This window comes from Myxocyprinus asiaticus, chromosome 23, assembly GCF_019703515.2.
Source record: "Myxocyprinus asiaticus isolate MX2 ecotype Aquarium Trade chromosome 23, UBuf_Myxa_2, whole genome shotgun sequence".
In the NCBI taxonomy this organism is placed as follows: Eukaryota; Metazoa; Chordata; class Actinopteri; order Cypriniformes; family Catostomidae; genus Myxocyprinus; species Myxocyprinus asiaticus.
The window spans coordinates 28,586,639-28,594,805 of record NC_059366.1 but is presented as its reverse complement, the minus strand read 5'-3'; the positions used below and the strand labels follow the sequence as shown (position 1 = coordinate 28,594,805).

Sequence of the window (8,167 nt, the reverse complement as noted above, 5' to 3'; positions counted from 1 at the left end):
ACAAATATAAAACTTTATTTTTTATTTTTTTTTTACTTTCTGATTTACCAAACATTTAAGTGCTCAGCAAGTAGATGAAGCACCTTAATAAAATCAGATCTGATATAAAAAGCCTCTTTGTCTTATTAGGAGTGTGTAATTGCAAGTTTGTTTTCAGTTTATGATTTAGAGGTCGTCACAATCCATTATGTTGTTATTTTTCTGTTCAGGGACCCCACCTCATCTACTGCTACATCAGGATGTTGTAATTGCTGTAATACAGAGGTAAATATCACAAGAAACATTCATTCTGATGAATTTGCTAAAAAAAAAAAAAAAAAAAAAAAAAAAATTTTGCAGATAGAAAAAAGGTTTTGTATATTTAACTAAAAAACATAAAATGATGGCCCCACAATCATTTCATACTTTCAATATTGAGCTTGTATGCATTACCGCAGACAACAGGGCATGTCACTGAAATACATTCAAATGAAACATAATCAGATCATCCGAATTGTTGATTCTTTTCTTACCCTGCCTTAAGACGCTTTTATCTGACTTCTCTGTCACAAAGTTACCAAATTGAGTTATGAGCCTTGAGAACTATATGCCCTGTAGTTCTACTGTCAGCCTGTAACTGTAAATGCACCACATGCTGTGCCTTAATTAAACACTGACACCTGACACTGTCCTGAACTTAGAATTCAAAGTAGTTCTATATGCAGTGCACTAAATATATTTGATCAGCATGTGGAAAAATAGAGCACTGTAACCTACAGAATATCTGTGAACAGTGATTTGAGTGATAAAATCATTCTTAGATTGCCATTGGTCGGCTGTCAATTGGTGATTTTGACCATTTAGCTTGTTGATGAAAAATATCTATAATACATTTCCCCCCCACTGTGCATATGATCTGCAACAAAATAAATAATACAGTTCTATTTCCTGTATAGAACTTTTTTGTGTAACTTCAGTGGGAAAGAAAGAAAGAAATCTGATTTAAGGAACTTGTGATGAAAATGACATACAACTCTTAAGAAAAGAAATTGGGTAACACTTTACATTAAGGTTCCATTTGTTAACATTAGTTAACGCATTATGTATCATGAACAAATAATGAACAATATATTTTTTCAGCATTTGTTAATCTTCGTTAATGTTTGTTAATAAAAATACAATTGTTCATTGTTAGTTCATGTTAGTTCATAACATTAGTTCACTAATGTTAACAAATGCAACTTTTGATTTTAAAAATGTTTATGTTGAAATGAACATTAACTAAGATTAATAAATGCTGTAAAAGTACTGTTAACAAATGGAACCTTATTGTGAAGCTTTACCATTTTTTTTTTCTGTCTTCAGATGGCAAAGGGTGCCATCATGTGGTCAGTAAAATCCATCTCAGCAAGGTCATTGAGACTCGTCTGAGCTCACGATCATATTGTTGCTTTTTGGTCTTATTCCACCATCTAGTGGTGACATATATACAATACAGCTTTGCTGCCTTGTGCCAACGCTGTGATTAATGCTAAATAAGAATTATGTCTCGAAATTTGCCTCACTTTATATACATTTCTTGAATCACAATTATACATCTCTCAATTAGTTATGTATTCTCTTCAATCAAATCTAATAATCAGGCAATATGTCGTAATTTGTGTTCTGTCAGTACATGAAACTGGGAGATACCAGGTCAGGTAGCCTTCATCTGGGTCTGTTAGTATACATCAAAGAAACAGTGATGGATTAAGTAAATCCTCGGTGAACAAAATCTCATAGTATAATAAATATTCCAGTGTTGTTTCTGTTATGTCCAGAGCACTGTGGAGTCATTTAATGGCGGCTTGATGACAGTGAGGAGATCCCTGACCTCTGGCTCTCTGTTATCTTACTGAAGTGACCCCTGGGTGTGTGGAAGTGCTGCTCAGTGCCCTGAGGGAGACGCCTGCATGCTGTCTTAACCTGCTCAACACATCAGAGATGCATTCACAGCTGCTGCAGATGGAACACTCAAAAGAATCATTTTAAGTTTTACACATTTCAGTTTCAAAACAAAATCCCATTCAGTAATCTTTAATAAAAAATAAAATAAAAAACAAAATATCTTAGGTTTTATTAGTTTAATTTTGTTAAACATTACACAATTCAAGACAAGAAAAGACAATTACAAGAATGCTGGCAAACCAAGTGTAAAATTTCTGGTAATCAGAAAAACTGAAAAAGTAAAAAATTACTCCCAAAAATATATTTTATATTTACACATTTCAATTTCATAACAAAATTCCATTAAAAATATAGATATATTTATCAGCTATATATATATATATATATATATATATATATATATATATATATATATATATTTGTTTGAGTGAAGGAGAGGGAGAGAGCACAGTCTAGACAGCAAAAAGCCAAGAAAAAGAATTCTGAAAAAGCTAATGAAAAATATCTGGTAATCAGAAATATATACAAAACTTTCAAAAAATAATTATAAGATTTGCACATTTCAATTTCATAAAAAAAATAAAAAATAAAATAAAATAAAAATCCATCAAATTGAACGTAGTAATCTTTATTAAAAAAAAGTTTTATTATTTTAATTTTGTTAAACATTACACTATTTAATTTGATGGAATGTTATAAATGTGATCTTAGTCAATCTTAAAAATTGGCTATCAAATTTTTTGTGAGTGCACTTTTTAAAATGCACCACAAACCTAATCAAATTGGATGACAATAAAACAAATGTATGTACTAATCCCATCTCAGATGAGAGTAAAAGAAAATGCAATACACATTCTAAAACAGGTTTTTATAATTTCATACATCTGTACCATGGAAATACTTGGTACTACTAAATACAATTGTGCAATCAATAAAATGTATTATATCCAATAACAGATTGTTCAGCATTGAACACCACTGATACAGAGTTTGGAAGTCTTTCTTGCTTTTTTGCTTGCTTTCTCTTTCAGTGTCTGACTTTCTCACTTTTCCCCCTAACACATACAGTAGCCTATACTCACAGGAATACACACTGTGTGTCTGTGAGAGTCGTCATTGGTAGCTCTGCTGATGCATGATAGAAGAGAGGAGGGCAGGAGAAAAACAGAAAGGCCGACAGAGTGAGTGTCTGACAGACCATTACTGCAGACAAGCCCATAACTCACTCTGATAAGTAAGGGTTTCTGCTGACATGACCTCAAACAGGCCTTCGAGAGAGAGAAAGAGAGTTCCTGAAAAGAGGGTGAGATTTCATGAGTCTAATGAACCAGACTTTATGGATTAAATTACAACAGATTTAACACAATAGAGCAACAAAACTATACTCACTCAGACACTATATGAGTGTTCTGTATGTCACAGTGTCCTTAGTGGGTGGATCCAAAATCTATCAATCTAGAGTTTAAAATGCATGTTGTTAGAGGAGGTACTATGTTCTCACCACTAGAGGGAAATTTGGTTTTGATAAATTATTTTCTTCAACCTCTTGCTCATATTGTAGAAAGAGGAATCACCACTGCATCATGAATATCATGCATATTAATGTGAGTGTTGTTGTTTTTTTATACCTATTTATATTCAGATGCTGTTTTTTTTTGTTTGTTTGTTTTTGTTTTTGTTTTTTTTACTGCTATAAATTCCATTTTGTCATATAATTTGACTTCATGGATATAGCCGGCATTATATGCATGCTATCAGTAATTTACATTTGTGGTAATATCGGGCTTCTGGTTTAATATAATAGCTCTCAGATAAGAATATTTATTTCTATGCATTCTGTGACTCCCATCACATCATTATTGGAAAGGCCACTGATGTGTATGTGATGTCTTATTATGTCAGTGAGCTCAAATACGTTGAATCTGAGACACTTAATGCAAAATAAATTGAAATATTAGTGTCCATGAAACACATTACATAAATTACATTACATATTAAATAAAACACTCTTGCTATGAAATTTCTGATTGAGGTTACACTATAGTGTGTGTTTTGGCTTGTGCAATAAGTCATACCTTTGTACAATGTCTTGAGTCACTGTTACATGTCAGGATGATGTATCACTGTGTTGAAAGATAAGCTGTTTGCATCTGTCTATCTATTCTTGACACAAGGCCTGAAATGAAGCTTTATTAAGCTGGGCTGCAGTTGAAACGCAAAGCATTTGTTGCAATAAGGTGTTTCTTAAGTTAGTTCTGAATTTGTTGTCATGTAACAAATGTCTAATACATGTTAACTGAATAAAATATTATATTTTTATCATAATGGCACTGGTTATTTTTCTGAGTTATTACAGGTGGCCACGAAAATATGCTTTTACAGTGGCCAGTGTATTAATATTTGCCATGTATTATTACAAAATGAAATATAGTGATTTACTTGCTTGTGGGTTACAATCAGTGCTTTGCTGTGTTACGCCTCAGCATTGATAAAATACAGTAGTGCTGAACACTTTGGCATGTTTCTTTTGTACAGGAACAGCAGATAAAAAGGACCAAGAATCAACAAGACACTTTCATGAAACACACGTTCATGACAAATTTAGAAGTAAAAGTGTGCAGCAATGGTTTGTATGCATTTTATAAGACAGTAGGGCACATAATAAGGCTACAATGCCAGACATCAATATAACATCCCTTTGAACTCTGTCATCCACAGGATGTATTCCTGCAGTTTTTCTGGCAGATGTCACCTCAGTCTCATGCCCTATTAATCAACAGCATGGGGCTTTTCATTCTTTATGTTTAAGTGTGACTTTCCATCATCATTTGGTGAAGTCCTGCTTACACCACATGTAACCCGGTAAAAGTTTCAAACAAGGTTAATGGTTTATTCTGGTTCATTTGTTTATGGAATTAAGTTTAAAAAGTGAAGCTTTTTGACATTCAACATTCAACAGAGAGAAAGGAATTAAAAGAGACATTCAGAAAATATACGTTTTGGATTGTTAGTTCTGAAATGCTGACTTTGGGGACAGGAATTGTGGCAGGGAGTGGTGTATGTGGCAAGGTGTACCTTCACTCTGTTTCCATCTGTCACACTCTCTGACACTGAGATCGGTCTTAGAGAAGGCAAGACGACAAGAGAGACAATAATTAAACCTACTTGTAAAGGCTGATACAACACTGTGTGTGTGTGTGTGTGTCTCTCTGTGTGTGTGTGTGTGTGTGTGTGTGTGTGTGTGTGTGTGTGTGTGTGTGTGTGTGTGTGTGTGTGTGTGTGTGTGTGTGTTGGGGGATTGACACTTTTATTGTTGTCAGAAATGCAATATCCCGTCAAAGCCATGTGCCGCTGGCCCTTGCCATCCAGATTTCACATTCTGTTATTTTGAACAGGGTATCTGGACATTTTTGACTTATTAACACTAAAATGTTACCATTAATGAGAACATTAATGTTCCTAAAATTATTGTTCCACCAATGAGGAGATATTACATGAGTAACAAGTGTGAGTGCTTACCATAAAGGGATAGTTCCCCCAAAAATGGAAATTCTGTTATTATTTACTCACCCTCATGCCATTCCAAATCCACATGACTTACTTTCTTAAGCGGAACACAAAATGAGATGTTTAAAAGGATATCTCAGTCCGTCTTTTCAATACAATGGCAGTGGATGCATAATTTCAAAGATTAAAAAAGGACCCAAAAGTATTATAGAAGTAGGCCATGCGATTTGTGCGTCATATTCCAAGTCTTCTGAAGGTATACAATAGGTTTTGGTGACAAATAACACAAAATTTAAGTCATTTGTTAGTGATAATCTTAAAGGGATAGTTCACTCAAAAATGAAACTTCTCTTATCATTTACTCACCGTCATGCCATCCTAGATGTGTATGACTTTCTTTCTTCAGAAGAACACAAATTAAGATTTTAAGAAGAATATCTTTTTCACATCTGAAAGTGAAAGTTAAAGTGGATATTTAGAGTAAAAATTACTTAAATATTGTTCTATTTCTTAACCCACACCTATTATATTGCTTCTGAAGATATGAATTTAACCACTGGAGTCATATGGATTACTTTTATGTTTCTTTTATGTCATTTTTGGAGCTACAGCTGTCTGATCACAAGGGCGTAGGTTTGGTTTGAAGGTTGGTAGGGACATATTATCAGGCTAATATTCTAAATGTTGGTATTAAGAAAATGCGGTCAGTCAGTCTGGTAATATGGGCAAAATAACAATATTTCTTAATATAACATGTCTCATTTCCTATTTCTTTGCCTCACCATATTAAATATAATCCAGACTTTTTTGGTTTAGAACTGACCAGTGACCAGCTGCGTGATACAGAGGGGCAATTCCATATGCAATAAACTTGATTGAGAATGTAGCAGCGAAATGCAATATGACAAAAATAAGATTAATGTATCAAAATCAAGTTCTGTTGTTTTCAACAAGATTTACATTGCATCGAGAAAATTGCATCATGAAGTGACATTCTGTAAAATGTTATTCAGCATTAAACAAATTAAAATCTAAACAAATGGTGGGCTAAAATAAGTTATATGTGCAAAGTGTCAAAGATAAAAAAGGATGGGGAGAATGGAGCATTCGACTCTCTCATGTCATCAAGTCATTTTTATTTGTATAGCGCTTTTCACAACACACATCGTTTCAAAGCAGCTTTACAGAAAATCGTGCATTAACAAAAAATGAAACTATAAAGTCTTAGAGTCATCATTGTGTAGTTTGATTAAATATGATTGTAAATTGTGTATAAAAATAAATAATTAAATCAGAATTGTATTTTGAATCCCAGTGAGCAAGCTGAAGGTGACTGTGGCAAGGAACACAAAACTCCATAAGATGTTGGTTTATGGATAAAATAACCTTGGGAGAAACCAGGCTCACTGAGGGGGCCATTTCCCCTCTGGCTAAATAGCATGAATATAATGCCAATACAACTTATTTGTGTGCAGTGCAAGTCATGGTATAAAATTAGTAAACTTAAGTAAGTGTTAAGGGTTTAAACAAACATGCCAATATCGTCACAGAAACACACCCATGCCAGAACCATATTTTCTGCTCCTTACATCTTTATAAACTTTATGGATAACCACAAGTTAATCTGTGATATCCTGCAGCACAACTGACTCTAACATTCTTAATTTGGGATGGCAATCATTTCTTCGTCCAGTTACACTTGCGTTTTAAATCCTGCACGTTTATTCCACCTCATTATCTGACAGTGAGTCGCTCAAATTCAAATGTGTCTTCCTCAATCAGACATACAAGCAGAATCCTCCTTTGGGCCATATGCAGAACTCTTTATATATATATATATATATATATATATATATATATATATATATATATATATATATATATATATATAAATCAGTGACTGTGATTGGTGCATCCTGAACAGCACTGAGAAAATTAACAGGTGCTCTGTGATGCTGTTTATGTGCTGCTTCGACCGATGTCTGATGTGGTTTTTGCTTGGGGACATGCTATTGGCTGTTGTGTTTCCATAAGTAATTAGATCTTTCTGTGCAGGTTTTGGGAACTATTTGGGGATGTTATTCATTAACATTTAAAAGTAATAATTAAAAATAATCAAAATCATAGTCATGTTTCAAGTTCTGTTTAATGTTAATCATGTCGTTTTATGTTATGACAAGGGTTGCTCTTTTTAGTTTGGGTAAGAATGGTATCCCTTGTTCAAGGTTATTCATATCTTTCTCACTAAATGTTTTACAGATATTTATTGTGCACAATAGAACACTGCCTACCAGTGATAAAAAATAAAAAAATAAAAAAAAGCGATATTTCATTGTGACTGCGCCCTCGCCTGGTTGTTCTATTCTAGCTTGTGTTTGCATAGTAGTATTCTGTATGTGGCATTCATGTCTAAATAGTGGTCGTGACATTTCCGATTTTCTGAAAGTTGGTCGGGACATGCGATCCCTACCTAACTTTACGCAAACGTCTGATCACCATTCACTTGCATTGTATGGACCTACAGAGCTGAGATATTAAATCAAATCAAACTCTTAATTTGTGTTCTGCTGAAGAAAGAAAGTCATACACATCTGGGATAGCATGAGGGTGAGTAAATGAGAGAATTTTCATTTTTGGGTGAACTTGCCCTTTAACGTCCATTGAACGTTCATGAGTGCATTCAAGATTAGAAGCTTGTTCACAGCGCCTTGTGGTTTCAAGCATGAAATTGTGT

At 33.7% G+C, this 8,167-nt stretch overlaps 1 long non-coding RNA gene across 1 annotated transcript; it reads left to right on the top strand.

The window, feature by feature from the left end:
* Positions 1-3,490: 3,490 nt before the first annotated feature.
* Positions 3,491-5,114, top strand: LOC127413519 (uncharacterized). Its single transcript, XR_007892605.1, has 3 exons — positions 3,491-3,530; positions 4,462-4,552; positions 4,645-5,114. It is a non-coding gene; the product is annotated as an uncharacterized LOC127413519 (long non-coding RNA).
* The last annotated feature ends 3,053 nt before the right edge of the window (positions 5,115-8,167 follow it).